Raw genomic sequence first — 17,675 nt, forward strand, 5'->3', positions numbered from 1 at the left:
GACACCCTTCTCATGAAAGGTATCATGCATAACCTTTTCCCGCTGCCTAAGAGGATATCATTAGATAAGGGAGTGAGCAATGAAGACGTTAAATGCATGATTAGTGAGTACTATCACAACCACAACACTCTCTCCATTGCAACATGGGGGAAAAAGAAGACCGCACATGATATGGTTTTTTCCCTTACAAAAACGAATTCAACAACATATTTGTGGACCTGCAAATGCTACAAAAGGCTATGGTATTATTCTATGGATTACCTGCAGGATGTAAGTGGGATTTGTAACATTATAATGGTTTTGTTCATGTGCACGTTTTTGCTAAGAGAGCGCAACATTGTGTTTGTTTGTAGATTTCATAGGTCAAACATGAAGAGTGAGTATTACACTCATGAACGGAAGGAGGCTAGAAAGAGTGAGTATTACACTCATGAAGTGTGATATGGCAAGGAGCCTTTAAAGATGGTGCCGGTCGTGAGGGAGGAACTAAAGAGTGATGGAGCTGGTGATGGGGAGATTGATAGATCTAGTGATGAAGCTACTCATAAATCTGGTGATGAGAGCAGAACAAATACTAACTTTTCAATAAGAGAAAGAAATATGGTAGTTGGGAGCCTTTGAGGTTCCCAAGGATAAGGACGAGGTGCTAGCATGGGTATTTGAGAGATTGCCTTGGGTTAGTAATGTGATTAAGATACAAATAGAGGGGGAGCACTTGCATGTTGAGGGTCCACAAAGTTTTTCAATTGATTAGCATCTAGATGGGGACCTGAAGATAATCAAGTGTATGCTTGGTTGCTTTGAAGGTGCAAATACTACTCATCCATGCTCTTGGTGTATGCGTAGAGTAAAACAAAAAGACAAGAAGAAATGAAAGGGGATAGACATTGGTGAAGAGGAATGTGACAAAATGGACAGCCTGCAAGGGTGAATGGGATGGTGGTGTACTTTCATCACCTATGCTAGCATCTCTAATGAGGGATTTGCGAGATAATAGTTGGAAGCCCATTCTTCCTTTTCCTCTTAATAATGTTCACTTTTTTACTTTGCATGCTTTCATACGTATCTTTGAGACCGCCTCTTAAAGTGTCACATAGACTATGCTTTCACATAGACTATGCTTGCACTATGCCTGGTAAATCTCGACAAGATGAGATGATTACAAAAATAGAGAACATTCTCAACAATGAGATTGGTTATCATAGTGGTAACATGGAAAATTGAGTGAACCAAAAGACCTCAGGACGTTCTCATATGGTTGTGCAAAAGGTTTTAATGAGTGGCTCGAAGGTTGAAATGTTTCTCTAGCTGCTTGCAAATGCACGCAAGAAGGTTCTAGCAAATGCACACAGGGAAGGCATGGAAAGCATAGCTTCAAAGATACGGGAGCTCTGGAAAGATCTTTGTGCTTGCACTACCTCGGATTGCTTGGACGCAAATATTGTTGCCTTGCGTGAGTAGGTGTGTGTAGATTTCAACAAGGTTGTGTGGTTGATGAATCTAAGCAGCACAACTAAGGAAACAACGTAAACAATTTCAAGTGGAGTTGCAAAGCTTCATTAAAGTGGTGGTCAACACATGGGGATAATTGAATATCGTGTATTACATGGTATTCCATAAGATTTGTAAGGTTTGCACTAAAGATATATTCTCAATATGCATTTTACATAAATGTGGTTTTGTTCTCTGACTACAATACATATTGTACGTGCATGGCACATGGTTCATGAACACATATGGCTCGCTTGACATGTGGAGTACCAAAGGAAAGGAAAAGAGTCATTACCTTGCAAGAGGAGTGTACTTCACTAACACATGACATGGAGGCAGTAAAACTCGCATAAACTATCTTAAGGATATGTTTGATTGGTTCTTTTGATACACCTTTGGTAGAAGCATTTCAAGGGAGAGAGCTCAAAGGTCCAAGATGGCTTCGCTTGCCAAGTAGATAGGGAAGGGGAAGAAAGCACCATGGTGGAGGGTGGAGACAGGCGCCATGGAGGATAACACAAAAGAGAGTCTGAAAAGTTTGGGCCCCTAATGACGTCTAGCGTTTTGGTTATATGGTTTAGGGTTTTGGTCTAGGGTTTAGGAAGTAGGTTATAGGGCTGGATCTTCCAATGCTTATAATAAGTAGCCTCCTTGGGCCCCCCTCTCATTTTCCATTCCATTTCTTCTCTAAGTGCTCCTTGTCATGGCAGCCATGAGAATTGAGGAGCTTGCACAATATTTGCTTGACCTGTAGCTACCATTTCTAATTGAGGAGGATGTCGCCTCCCTATCCCATGAAGCACGCTTAGAGAAAGGGAGATTGTGTTCCCACATCTAGGATTCGAAAAACCTTGGCGACCGCATTGGCCATAATTCTTGGGTAAGTAATGTGTACTTAGAGCATCATTGTTTCATGGTGTAAATGTTTTATGATTGCAAAACTTGTTTTGCAAGTTTGTTGTGTAAACCGAAGTACATTCCACCATGTCATGGGTGGTAGAGCTCCTGGTGACCCTGAAATGCTTCAAGAATACCAAGCCTTGGCTTTGCGTTATGCCACAAACATTGCACATCGGGAAGCTATGGTGCATAACTTTTTCAAAGTACTAGAGTCCCCTGCTATTTCAAGCACAATTAAATACAATGTAGCTCTAAGCTTTCTCCGAATGATCTATTTACGTAGTTAGAATCTTGTAAGGGATAGAATTTTGATGCCAAATTTTGGCTTGTAATACTCACTTATACTCTCTATGTAATACTCACTTATACTCTCTATGTAATACGATACCAATAAATGAGAATTTTGTTTTTTGCCATATATGGATTCAAGTGTCGTTTTGCCACAATTTTTTGTTTTTCCAAGTGTCATTTAATGTCAATGTGAGATCCCACTACCCCCTCCGCGCACCGAATTCACGATTGCTGGCAGAGCGGAAGCAGCTCCCTCTTGCGCGGGGCAGGGTTTCCTGCTCAGGGCCTCGCCCTCGAATGTCCCCGGGCACGAGACTAAGCTGGTGGTCATTCCGAAAACCGAAACCGGGAAAATTTCCCATGCCCGAAAAAAGAGGACGATTCCACCATTTTGAATTTCTTAACAAATTTTTCTAACGAGGTCAAGATACTGAACTAACCTTCATCTGAATAAACTAGATAGAAGGGAAACTATTACAGACTAAACTTGAAGGAATCAACGCTTTTTTCCTAATTGAATCAGGCACAGCCATTGATCTATTCATTTGAGAAGTCTTCAGGTTATTATTTAACTATTCGATTTCTAAGCGTATTCCTATTGATCAAATTTTTTATTAAAACTCTACTGATTCCAGCCTAACCCCATCTGGCCCATGGGTTGGAATTGGTAGAACCAGACAAGTACTCACCCACCCATAATTGAATGTCTTTCTTAACTTTTGCTTTAGAATACAGATATGCACACACTCCTCTTTAAACTTTAATTTATAAAACAATCCATTGACGAATAATTATTGGTTACAGATGTCATAACTCAAAATTTCCATTAAATCCTTGTTTCTCACAAAATAGTATCACTCTGGACTCTCCGTTGAGACCAACAGGTCAGCAACGAGATCCAGTAATAACAGATTACAATAATTTTCTCATCATCATACATATATATATCTTCCACGACATATGCATGGGTGTCCTACGCACCGCGAGCCCATGCATCGCCTGGTCATAACCCTCCAGGATCCTCCTTAGGTGTCTTGGCACTTCACTCAGGGACCGCTTCATCGGCCCTCTCCCATCGTACCGGAAGCACACCATTTTACACCATACCTAGGCTAGTCAAGACCTGGGCAGGTTTTTTCCGCGAGTCGTCCTTTGAACACTCCCCACGCCAACTGTTTGCAATTGAACTTCCCTTAGAAATACACATATACCAAATGCTCCCTCCAGCATTCTAGCGTAAGACAGTCCTTTAAGAAAATAGGGTTTCTATGTAAGTTTTCAGTTTTGATTTTCTTTTGAATACAATGAGTATATCTTAATTCCGTATCCCAAGACTTTTAGATCACAGGTCTGGATTCCCAAGCAGAATTCAACGAATTCTGAATTCTTGATCCTCAGATCAAAATCAAAGGTCTCAACTTAGTTTTAGATTCGGTGGGTGATTTTAGTGTAGATTACTGTACAGGTCACATCGTCTTTTGAAGAAACTAAGGAAGGAGTTATGTCTTGGTCATAGTCTGATTCAGGGTTTGAGTCTGGAAAGGTTCTCCCTGAATTATCTTTCTCGAAGGGTAATATTTCAATTACTACTTTACTGAATTTCATTCATAGAGTATTTTGCTTAACTGAATTCAAAACTTGTCACGAATTCCTATGAGGAATAAATTAATCATTTATCTAAAATTCCGACTTCGATAGTTTTTCTAAATTTTCTCATTACTACCATCCTAGAGAATATGAAACGGTATAACTTTCCTTCACTAAGTATTTACTTATTCATTTTTCAATATTCATGGGATTTTAACATAGGATTAAAGAGAACTCTTATTTTGATATAAAAATTATGTATGCATCTATTTAGGCATAAAATCCAACTTCTATGGAAAAAACATTTTTATATAAAAGAAAAATCCTTTTATGCATCTATTTATGCATTTAAAAAAAATCAATTTTGATGAAAGTAACACTTTTATAATTAAAAAAATCTTTTATGCATCATTTTATGCATAAAAATCAATATTGGTGAAAACAACACTTTTGCAATTTTAAAAAAAATCTTTTATGCATCATTTTATGCATAAAAATTAATATTGATGAAAGTAACACTTTTACAATAAAAAAATTTCTTTTATGCATAAAAATCAATATTGATGAAATTAACACTTTTATAATTAAAAAAATCTTTTATGCATAAAAATAAATATTGATAAAAGTAAAACTTTTATAATAAAAAAAATCTTTTATGCATAAAAAATCAATATTGATGAAAGTAACACTTTTATAATAAAATAAAATTTATTTATGCATCTATTTATGCATAAACATCAATATAGATGAAAGTAACACTTATATAATTAAAAAAATCTTTTATGCATCATTTTATGCATAAAAATCAATATTGATGAAAGTAACACTTTTATATAAAAAAAATTCTTTTATGCATCTATTTATGCATAAAAATCAATATTGATGAAAGTAACACTTTTATAATAAAAAAAATTCTTTTATGCATCATTTTATGCATAAAAATCAATAATGATGAAAGTAACACTTTTATAATTAAAAAAAATTCTTTTATGCATAAAAATCAATATTGATGAAAGTAACACTTTTATAATAAAAAAAATACTTTTATGCATCATTTCATGCATAAAAATCAATATTGATGAAAGTAACACTTTTATAATAAAAAATTTCTTTTATGCACCTATTTATGCTAAAAAATCAATATTGATGAAAGTAACACTTTTATAATTAAAAAAATTATCCAATATACATCTTTCTATGTATAGAATTTAAATCTAATGAAAATCACTCTTTTATTAAAAAAATCAATATGCATCTTTCTACGCATAGAATCTAAATCTAATGAAAATCACTCTTTTATAATAATAATAAAAATCAATATGCATTTTTCTATACATAGAATTTAAATCTAATGAAAATCACTCTTTTGTAATAAAAAATAATCATTATGCATCTTTCTATGCATAGAATTTAATTTTAATGAAAATAACACTTTTATAATAAAAAAATTTTTAATATGCATTTCTCTATGCCTAGAATGAAAATAACATATGTATAATACACAAACGATGGGGATTACTCTTTTTGAATAATAAAAGATAAAACTTATTTCATAAAATTTAAAAAAATTTTGCCATAACCTCCTTTGTATGGCTGACCATTTTTTAATTTTTCCTAACCTTATATTACTTAAAATTTATCCCCAAATGGTTTAAAGCATTCTAAATTAATCAAATTCCTCTTTTAAAAGAGAAAGAATATGAAAAGTTTAATTCTAACAATTTGATTGCTTAACTAGGATAAAGAAAGGTTGAATTTAGGAATGAAGAGAGGGGGAAAGCCTTTCCAACAAGGCATAGCATCAATTTATCATTTTAAAGATAACAAAATTTAGAAAACCATTAAAAGAATAAAGAAAAAGTAGGATTTCTAACTTACATGAATTTCTGGGAGCTTTCCTTTGGCTTGATGGTCTGAGGGATCTACTCTTGTTTGCAACAAGAGTGGCCACCAATTCTTTAGAAGAGGGAATGGTCAACAACTAATGAATTATTAATAAATTCAAGAGTTTTTGGCTCTGGGGAGGAGTAGAGTAACAGTGCATAAAACACTAGCAAGACCAAGCACAAAAAGCCACCAAGTATGAAAATAAACCAACCATACCACAAAATCACAATTTCAATAAACCAAAATGCCTATTTAACAAACCAAACTACTATAGAAATTAAATATATTTATAAAACTCGGTAACGGAGTGAGATTAGAAAACAACTCCAAAACGGAGTGAGATTACAAAACATTTACCCAAAATGGAGTGAGCTTACAAAATGGACACTTCTAGGTTAGGTCCCTTGAGCCAAAGTGATGTCATCCTCCCCCAATCTGAGGATACCTTGGTTATTGCTTCTAGCCGCCTTTTCCAACCTATCCAAACACACCTCAATGTAAGTGAACCATGATAATTATGAGCAAATACGCTTGTTTAAAGAGAAAACAATTCTTACCTTGCTGACTTGTAATTTGTAGCAAGCATTGCTGACTCCCTCGTACCCCAAGACGCATAAGTGATGAAAATTCAATAGGATCCAATGCTTGCTTGGTTGGACAATCTCTACCCTCACACTTGGTAAGCATATCGAGAGAGATATGGGCTCCACAACCTCCTCTTTAGCTTGTAAGGGAACCCATGCTCCCTTCTTCCTCATCCACTTCTCATAACAAAATTGAATGCACAAAGCGGCACATGCTCACAAGGATCAAAAGCAGACACTGGACTGTACTACATTGCACTTGGAATTCTCCCCTTTGTGCTCCCCCTCCACAAGGTCCCACCCTTGTCCAAGTAATTTGACCATCTCTTGAACACCCATAACCTTGCACATGTACATGGTGGGCCTTTATGTACTCTCAAAGTCCTAAAACATGTGGATAAATACATGCATAGGGCATGCCCAAGTAAGACCCCACTGATCTTGAGGCCTGGGTGTAAAAAAGTCTTCTATATCACTAGCCATCTTCACCTTAAGAGCAATCATATTCCAAACATCAAGCATTGGCCATTCATTGCTAGAGAGGGAGAAGAGGAGGGGATCTCTTCAAGCTTACCAGACCCGTTGGCCTATGTGGGCACTACATAGTTGTGTGTGTAGAAGAAACATTTTTGACAAGCAAGGTTAGAAGGGGTAATGTTGGAGACTATTCCATCCTCTATATGAGCATGAACGACATAGAATATCCTTGTTAGGCTTCGTACAGGCTACTTCACATAGAAGTTGAAAGAGAAAATATCTTGAAACAAACAAACCTATCAAACGAGGTTGAAAACAAGAATCCATGTAACCAACCTACTAGAGAGAAATCCATATAGTTATAAGGAAAAAGAGAAGTGTGCCATTAGGGCGGCAATGAAATATCCATTCCTGAGTACACATGTTGTACAAGGGCCATCAATCCATCACGCCTTGATTCCTTGTTTGAAACCTAGAAGATTCCCCTTCCAATGGTGCTCAACCACATCTCGACGTCAAACTTGATGGAGTCTAGTGGCACACTGGGTTGAAAATGGACCCAATCTCTATTTTGAAATTGCAGCCCAATCCAAGCATTATGCTCAATTCTCCCATTTTGAAAGAGCATAGACTTTATTGTGTGTCTTGGCATCTTCGCCTCGATGAAGATGCACTACCCTCCATGGTTGCTTATGCTGTAGTAATTGGAGAGACAGGGAGAGAGACATAGGCATGAATAATTGAGTGTAAGGTGATGTTGGAGGAGATAATGGACTGTAGAGAGAGAAAATGGAGGTGAAAAAATCTCTTTTTGATACAATATGGTTTGGTTTGGGTTTTTGGGGGGGGAAATCACTTTCTGGGAAAAAACATATTTTTAAGGGTTTTTTGACCCACAAGATTGATGGGGACTGAAAATGATGGAGCCCCCTACTTTTAGCTACCTACCCTTACTTTATAGAGCCACCCCTCCCCGATTTATGAAGGCCAGATCTTACTTTTTGAACCCCACATTTGTTTTAATGAGGAAGACAAGCCTAGTTGCCCCTACTTTTGGAGGAGACCAAATGTGCACACTTCTCTCTTCCCATTGGTCCATTGCTAATGAGGGTAATTAGTAAAGAGACCAAAATATTTCCAAAGGATTTCTAATGAAGAATTACATAGACAAATCATTGTATTACTAGAGTGATGGCATAGCCCAACATACAATGCAATGGTGCACACAGTTATCGATCCCCTATCTCTCAACACCATGGATCGTTTCCCTTTACTCCTCTACCTCTGCCTGGGTACTACCCATTGGCAAGATTAAGTTACAAGGTTTTTACAAGAAATAAGATTCATGCGCGAGAGTTTGTTGCCCAATGCATACACCGGGGCAAGGCTGGGTGGCGGTCGACGGTTGGATGCCCCCTAACATTGGCATCAGAGAGTGATTATTCTTTGAATTCTCTCACCAATGTTGGGAGAATACGCAACACTCACAAGATACTTGATTAGCTGGTGTGAGCGCGCGTGCTCAACATGAGGAAGAAATGCCTCCATCAATGGCACATGAAGTTAAATAAGATTTGGGCATGGACAAGATGATGGATGACTTCTTTGAGAAAGAAGGAAAGGAGGAGAATGATGCCTTAATTGACGAAGATCAATTATTACAACAAGCCGCTTGCACTCCACTCTAAGAAGGGTGTGCGTACTCCACCCTTCGTGCGACCATGCAGTTGCTAAGCTTGCAAACCATGTATGGTTGGAGCAATGCTAGTGTTACAAGTCTCTTTCGGTGAGTCCTTAGAATTTGTGGTTAGCCCGTCACAATTTTGACGGACTTCCATGAGAATGACAACATTTATGCTCACCCATGATACGCCATGGGAGCCGACTACCCTAGAAGTGCATATATAACACGGTGTCATGCCAGTAGACTGCAAGCACATATATACAATCGTAGATAGCAGCAAATAAAGCTGCGAGTCACAATCAACGCGAATGGAGCGAATCGCTTTCGTTACATTTTTCTGGTTTTGTCTGCTCATAGGGGGCGCCCCAAGTAAGCATTGTTAATTCCTGCATCAATTATATTCATGTATTCTCTCCCTTGATTTGCATGCATGTGTGCAGAGCTCATATAAACCTTGCTTTCTAGAATTATCTAAAGCCAAACATGTGCATGCACAGCCTACTGTAGCATGGACAAGAACATGCACGTGAGACATTTCGTGTTGGACGACGTCCACGCCAATGTACAAAGCGCCCACATACACAACGACTATGGGTGCAGGGTGACGGACGTGGTCTTTCGGTGTCACGGCTGGATGCAAGAGATGGTGCAGGACCCCAATCTCTTTAGGGTCTCTGGGGATGATGGCTTTTGTAACCTTGGTGTGAACGGCGATCCAGTCTACTCAGTCAGCATCATGCCCCACCAATTGAGCTTGAGACACTATGGCGTGGCATCCAAGTGCATGATGTATCTCGACAAGAAGTGAGCTTGAGACACTATGGCTTTTTTAGCAGTTCGGGAGGACTTGAGATTGATTGAACGCCTCCCCAATACTTTGCCAATAGTTCAAGAGAACGGTGCGGTAATTTTACCTAAAGCACTTGGGATCTTGAAAAATATTGAGGAGAAGAGAGTGAAGGATAAAATTGCCTCCTTTCATACCCCTATGGGTATCATGCATTCTTTAAAGGGGGAATTCACAAAAACAAAGAAGAAAAGAGCAACTCAATTGTATGGTCTATAAATGTATGATTGGCACAAGATGTTTCAAGTATGTTCAATTTACATATATAAGTGGCATGATGGCCTTTCATTGTAATTACATATCATCGATTGCAATGTTTTGTGTTACATAGTTCATTCTTCCCATATGCGTTAAAGGGTGTGGAGATCAAAAAGTGCGTGAGGCCATCTACAAAATGGGGGCGATGGTGAGGTATGAAAAACTAAATTCTAACATGTTGTGCTAGTTTGTAAGACATGTCATGCTAATTAGATGGACTCAACTCCATCTTAGGTACATAAGTTTCAAGGAGATTCATCCATCCACTATTGATGCAGCTTGAGTAATGGCAGGTGTGCATGATAGAGGAGAACCTCCTAAGAACTATTGATGCAGCTTGAGTAATGGCAGGTGGAGGCGGTGTGTATGATAGAGGAGAACCTCCTAAGAACTATCCTCACTAGTCAATTACATCTTATGGTACACTTGACAGATGAAGTGTCGGTGTGCGATGCTATGCATCCTCGGTGGATGTTCGTCCTTGAGCATCTCTTGAAGACCTTGAAGGATTCTATTAGGCCAGAAGGAAGCATGGAAGAGGGTTAGTTAGTGCAAGAAGCATGTGTCTACATTGCAAAGTATCTCTCGCTTGGTTATTATGGCATGATTCAAATCATCCTAAAGGTTGGATTTAGGACATTCCAAATTTTTATATTGGATGTGAAGTGGTTCAAGGATATGTGTGGAGGTACTCAAGCAACCATGAAAAGGCATCCAAATGGATTTATGGCAATCGATTCAACAAAAATTTGGCAAATTGGGAGGGACACATTTGTGCTACCTCACCATTGTGAACAAGTAAATTCTAACCATAAGCTTTTATTATATCATACTTATGCATGTTTAATTTACACTCGATGTGCTTCTTACAAGGTTGTGTTTCATGTGGATAATATGAAGTGGTGGTATGTCGTACAAGTCACTCCTCGTTCTTCAAAGAGCATTTTTCAAGGTAGGGATGTTAAAGAGCTCATCGACAAAGTGGCAATGGAAAATAAACATATGGAAGATCACGTACAAGATGAAGAATGCCAGATACCACCAACTAATCAAAATGAAGGTAAGCATTGTTAATTCTTGCGTCAATTATATTCATGTACGCTCTCCCTCGATTTGCAAGCTCATATAAACCTTGCTTTCTAGAATTATCTCAAGCCGAACATGTTGTGCGTACATAGCCTGCTGCAGCGTGGACAAGAACATGCACGTGAGACATTTCATGTTGGACGGCGCCCACATACACAACGACCGTGACGGACGTGGTCTTCTGGTGTCCCGGCTGGACGCAGAAGATGGTGCAGGACCCCAATCTCTTGAGGGGACGATGGCTTCTGTAACCTTGGTGTGAACGGCGATCCAGTCTACTCAGTCAGCATCATGCCCCACCAAACCGCGATCGTCCACTACTACAGCTCCGTCCGGATGGAACTACTGCCCGATCAGGGCTTATACTACTGCAGCCGCAAGCAGGGACCTTGCAACCCCCTTTAGAAGCAACTATTGGTGTTGTCCACTCGACCTACAATCATGCTCCATGTTTATGCGCCGAAGCACCTGTTACTTTGTGTGTTTGATTTTATGAACATGGACCTTAAAAACTTTTACTCTTTATACGGCAAATCGCTAGGAATTTCAGCAGACTTTTTCACCACTCATGAAAGTGAACTCAAGCAAGAGGCTGCACAAGATAGATGGAAGACCTAAACGTATAATAAAAAACATAAACATAGAAGCGTGCAACATAAGCATAAACATAGAATAAATATGCAACAAAAAATCATAGAAATGGTAGAACCATAGAACAATGTCATAAAAATATAATATTATCAAGTGGGAGAGAATAATATGAATACTACATATCTCCATTTTATAATTCTCTCTCTCACACACATTTTGATTGTTATCACCCCTCAACAACAGTCACATTTTTATTATTTTGAGGCTCGATCATTTTTATTACTTTTGGTTGCACATGGCCATGATTCGTAGTAATGTGATCCTGAAACACAACAAAACTAACACAAGTGAAACACAATTTAGAAAAACAAAAAGGTTATAGGTTTAAGACTCTCTTGCCATGCTTGCTAAGTAGGGCGTCCATAAATAATAATCCATCCTTCTTCATGCACCTTTTCAAAATAGACAAGTTAGCATACATGGATTTGATAGAAGATGCAAGAGATATTGGGCCAAACTCTTAAGCAATTATTCAATTTGCGAGTCTTGATTTAATTCATATTTGATTGTAGTACAATACATTTTGTGCTTCTTCTTCTGTGATATTGGGATATTTTTAGCTCTCGAATGCCTCATTTTTTTTTCTAGTACGTGGCTATATTTGCAACTTTAGCCGCGTATTAGCAATGCACGAATATAGCCGAATGTATAATTGGGCACTGTAATTGTGTACACCCTGCGCACCTTCCTGAGTATCCTTTCTCTACTCTTTCTCTTTTTCACATGGCTATGCTTCCCATCTCTTGTAGTGCTTGCTTGCAAAACCACAAGAAGTGAGTGCCACGTACCAATAATTTGAGATGTTGTTACATGAAATGCACTTACGACGGGAGGCTTTGAACTATTTTGAACCCATGCAACTTAAGTGTCTCTCAAGATGCAATTGCATTCACTTGCAGCTCCTTCTGTGATATTGGGATATTTTTAGCTCTTCAAAATACTCTCTCGAATGTCTGAATTTTTTTTTTCCAGTATGTGGCTATATTCGTAGCTATAGCCGCGTATTAGCAACGCACGACTATCGCCGCGTGTATAATTTGGCAATGTAATTATGTACACCATATGCACCTGCCCAAGTCCCCTCTCTCTAATCTTTCTCCTTTTCACGTAGCTATGCTCCCTATCTCTTGTAGTGCTTGCTTGCAAAAGCACAAGAAGTGAGTGCCACGTAACAACAATTTGAGATGTCATCACATGCAATGCCCTTACGACGAGAGGCTTTGAACTATTTTGAGCCTATGCAACTTAAGTATGTCTCTCTAGATGCAATTGCATTCACTTGCAGCTTCAAAGCGACGTTGGACTAGAAGAGAGCACTGTCGGACGTGTGCAGTTGGGTGGATTCGTACCTCTTGAGGCGACGACTACGGCACGGGTTTAGACGACGATGCTACATGAATGTCATTCTTGACAGACTTCCACTAGAATGATTACATTTAGTCTCGTAGATAAATATGACATGGGAGCCGACTGCCCTCAATGTGTGTACATAACACGATGTCATGTGGAGCTCATTCTGGAATTGGCATAATTATAGATTCCACTAGACTAGATACGAACTACAAGCAAGCGAGTACAACCAAAGGAATCAGCGAGCCACAATCAACACTTTCATTAAATTTCATAAAGTTAGGTCAAAAGATAAACTAGAAATAAAGTAGCTCTCACTTACAACAAAGGAAGAGCATAGTCACATCAAGAGCCTCCCAAATTTAAAAGAAACCATTTATAGAAAAAACTTTACATGTGCCTATAAGCGCGGCTATGCATAGATGGTGGCTACTGTTATGCATATAACTGCACATATAACTATGCTTGTAGCAACATGTATAGTCACACGTGGTTAAAGCTACGAACAATGTGATTTTAAAAAACGGAAATAGAATGGGGGAGAGATGTGGGGACACATCCCCACATCCCCACATCTCTCCCCCATTCTGTCCCCAATTTTTTTTAATCACATTATTTAAACACTACCTAATCACGCTTTTTTAAAAACTAGTGCTCTTCCTACCTTCATTTTCCAATCCATCTTTACCCACTATATTTTCAAAGATCTTAATAGATACGTGCATACTCTGCTCATCAACTTCTCTTGGACAGTTCTGCATTTTCCTTACACTACATAGATCACATGTTTCCATTATGCATTTGTAGCTATGGAAGCTAATTCCTGGAGGCATTGGGTAGAGTATAGAGTCCCAAAGAGTTGTGATACTCTTACTTGTGCTTTGTGAAGGCATCCATTGTTGGCATTTCCATCAGATTGAAGGCATACAATGCAATTGCAAGTGCAAAAAGCCCATGGATTGCAAATTTCTATGTTTGTATGTCATTTACTACCTCATTCATAAAAATGATATATGTACATGCATAATACAGCAGCAAGTGTAGCGATCCATCAATTTTCAGACAAATAAGGGTTTCAAAGACTCAAAACAACGTTGTGAAATTTGAATATATGGGTACTTTCCATTGAACCTTAAATAAAGCTCAACCTGAAATTAAGTTATAATGTGTTAGATATACCAAGCAATATCTAGACTAATTTAAATAAGCTTTTAAATTACCCGTGACTCACTTGAGGCTCCTCAAGAATATGGATTGGATATTTCACATATCAACATCTAGCTAGTCTTTTACTACAAACATCTTTTTTGTTGGGGGACACCCTTGTCTCATCCATCCAGAATTGAAATGCTATATCTTTGACATCTTGATGGATGCGGGTTTTTTGGCCCGACATGTTTGTGACATGTGGATATAGGAAATGATCCATCAGCTTCATTTGTCATTGTTAACTAATGCTTGGTTGAATATAAATGTCTTTGTGGATCCCCATAAGCTTTGAAGCTTGTGGAATGCTCGTGTCAATAATTTGCTCCCCGATTTCACCATTCACGAACATGAAGAGATCTGATTTATTCATGAAAATCTCATCTAAAGATCTTGGTAGCTTAACATGATTTAAAGTATTGCAGATGTTTCTTAGAATAGCCGATTCCATTTCTTTGATTTTTGGCTAGACTGCGTGATCTTGAAACAAGGATGTCGAAGAAGTTGTTGAAAGATTTCCTTTCTAGTACTTGCATCCATCCCCATTGTTAATTTATCAAAGTGTTATACCATAGATTGGCATATCTTCCATTTCTTCTGTTCATCTACCACTATAGTATTGCTTTCAGTCACCATGTTCATCATTCTCGCCCGTTGCTTTTGCTTTTGAAGAGCCCAATATTCTCTTAGTGATTTCCTACTATTTATATAAGCTTCAATTTCAGCTTCTATATTTAAGAATATTGAGATGCTAGACATTTCTTCAATTTGCACCATTCTTGTAGTACTCTCAAGGACTTCAATAGTATTGTACTTTTCAATAGTACTCTCAAGGACTTCAATAGTATTGTACTTTTCAATAGTGTTATACTTTTTAGCAATACTTTTCCTACAACATGAAGACCATTTTTTAGTACTTTCTAGTAGTGATGAAGTGCTTTTCAATAGTGCTGAAGAACTGTCGTGTGTGCTGATTATGCTACTTCTCAAAGTAAGCAAGTAAAAAGTTTTATACCTGCATTACCAATGCTTCTAGCAATGATAAAGTACTATATTGAATTGAGCTACTAGCCATTTCTTCAATTTGCCCCATTGTTGTAGTACTTTCAAGGACTCAGTAGTGTTGCAATACTCTTTAGTAGTGTTACACTTTTCAGCAGTACTTTTCCTACAAACATGAAGACCATTTTTTAGTACTTTCTAGCAATGATGAAGTGCTTTTCAGTAGTGCTGAAGACATGTCATGTGGTGCGTATGCTACTTCTCAAAGTAAGAAAGTATAAAGTTTCATACATGCTTGATGATGCTTCTAGCAATGATAAAGTACTATTGAAACATATACTTGCAATCAAATGTTCCAAATGACCTAAAGAGAAGATCTACGATGAGAGATGAAAAGATCTAGAGATTGTAGGAAGAGAGACCCTCATTCATGTGTGGAAAGAGTCTAGACCTCTAGCATAGCTCGCTCACAAAAAGAGAGAGAGAGAGAGAGAGAGAGACATGTAGCATAGCTCGCTCATAGAAGGAAAGAGAGAGAGACCTTCATTCACATGGGAAGAGATGCTTTTAGCATAGCTCGCTCATAGAAAGAAAGAGAGAGAGGCAGATCTACTTTCACTAAGTTGCATTCAAGTGTGTTTGTCTAATTGTTGTTAAAGACAAAGAGTGATAGACCAGGGCCACACTAGGTCTATTTTCAGTAAGTTACATGTAAGTGTGGCAACTAACCTTTGCCTAATCACCATGCAATTGCTAGTGTGACCAGTAGCTTGAATTTGTAAAAATTTGGACTTTTTAGTACTTTTCAAAGCCTACTTTTAAGTGCCAAAAACTGATGTCCTTGACATTCCTTTCTAGGCCAACTATACGTGCTTTCATGGGGCTACACAAATGCAGATTGGGCTTCTAGTGTCTTAGATAGTTATAGATACATGGATACACAAATGGAGAATGGGCTGATAATATCTTAGATGGGTATAGATACATGGGTACACACATGTAGACTAGGCAGATAGTGTCTTAGGCATGAGATCTACTAGAAGCTTTATGTTCTCTTTTATGGGAGTGATGTTGTTAGCTTGGATTAGCAAGGATCAACCCAACAATTGCTTTGTTGAATACATAATCTAAGTATAGGGATACTGCTATAGTAGTATGTGAGGTAGCTTAGTTAATAGAAGCTACTTCAAGATATGGGTGAGCCCATAGATACGTTAGTTGTCATTTTTTGTGGCAACATGAGCAGCATATAGTTGGCCAATAATTGAGTGGATCAAGCTAAAAAAAATCACATTGAGGTGCATTATCATTTCATGAGGGAGAAGGTTCTAACAGTAGAGGTGATGTGGATTTGGTTTATGCTAGCATAGAGGATCACGTGGATAACAAGTGATTGAAAGCTCACTCTCTACCCTACATTCTTCTCAAGAAGGGGGTTGCTAGAACCATAAAAAAGAAAAATCTAGCTTTGGCTTTTTGTACTTGCATGCTTACATGCACAAAGCTCATGGATTACTATAGAACTACCTAGGTTTCATCTTGATGGACGTTGGAAGCATATGTAGTACTCGAAAGAATTACGACAAGTTGGTTGCATGCTGCACTAGCAGCGAGGCCCACAATGACTCATTGTTGTTTCTTTCCACACACAACCACTTCATTCTTTTAAAAAAAAAGGAATTTTATATCTGGAATCTGGTCCTGAATTCTAAGATATATTCAAACCCCCTTCATCCAATTCTCCCTCCATGTCAAGGCCTCCTGAGAGACAAAATTTACGGGCTTGTCCTAGGCATACCCGGGTTCGTAAGCCCTATTCTTGCTACTCACCTAGGCATGCCCAAGTCCAGTCGTATGAACTACACGTCGATGGCTTGGCATATGGCTACTCTTTCCTAGCCCTTTCCATTACATCAATGGCTATCTCGACTGCAAAAGCATGTGGCTCTATATGCTCTAGGATGATGGCATCACTTTTGAACATGGTTTGCTTGGGATCTCTTGGTCTTTTCCTCCCTCCTTGGCTCCACTTCCACCCGTATGGTGGTCTTCCTCTTGGTTCTGATCTAGCATGTGCCCTCTCTTCTTCTATAGGTGACTTCATCTGGTGAGGGGTGTTGGAAGTCATGCCCTATGCATGGGCTATTGCCTCCTCCCCTGGATCCTCACATCATAAGATTCTGCCACTTCCTATTTGGGGTCTGGATGAGGGGATTTTTTGTGGCACTGACTATGCTCCCTGGGCGATGCTTTGCCCTTGTGTTATTGTATGTGACACATCTAACTCATTCATAAATTTAGCAATCTCATCACAGTTAGATGGTTGCACAGCTCCTTCCTGCTTGGTAGCATGAATCAAGATCCTCCTATGATG

The 17,675-nt window shown here is 38.4% G+C and overlaps 1 pseudogene; it reads right to left on the reverse strand.

Moving 5' to 3' along the window:
- Positions 1–11,381: 11,381 nt before the first annotated feature.
- On the reverse strand, positions 11,382–15,076 carry LOC147605489 (uncharacterized; annotated as a pseudogene).
- Between the last annotated feature and the right edge of the window lie 2,599 nt (positions 15,077–17,675).

This window comes from Cibotium barometz, chromosome 59, assembly GCF_041138505.1.
Source record: "Cibotium barometz isolate CiBa-2024 chromosome 59, ASM4113850v1, whole genome shotgun sequence".
NCBI classification, from domain to species: Eukaryota; Viridiplantae; Streptophyta; class Polypodiopsida; order Cyatheales; family Cibotiaceae; genus Cibotium; species Cibotium barometz.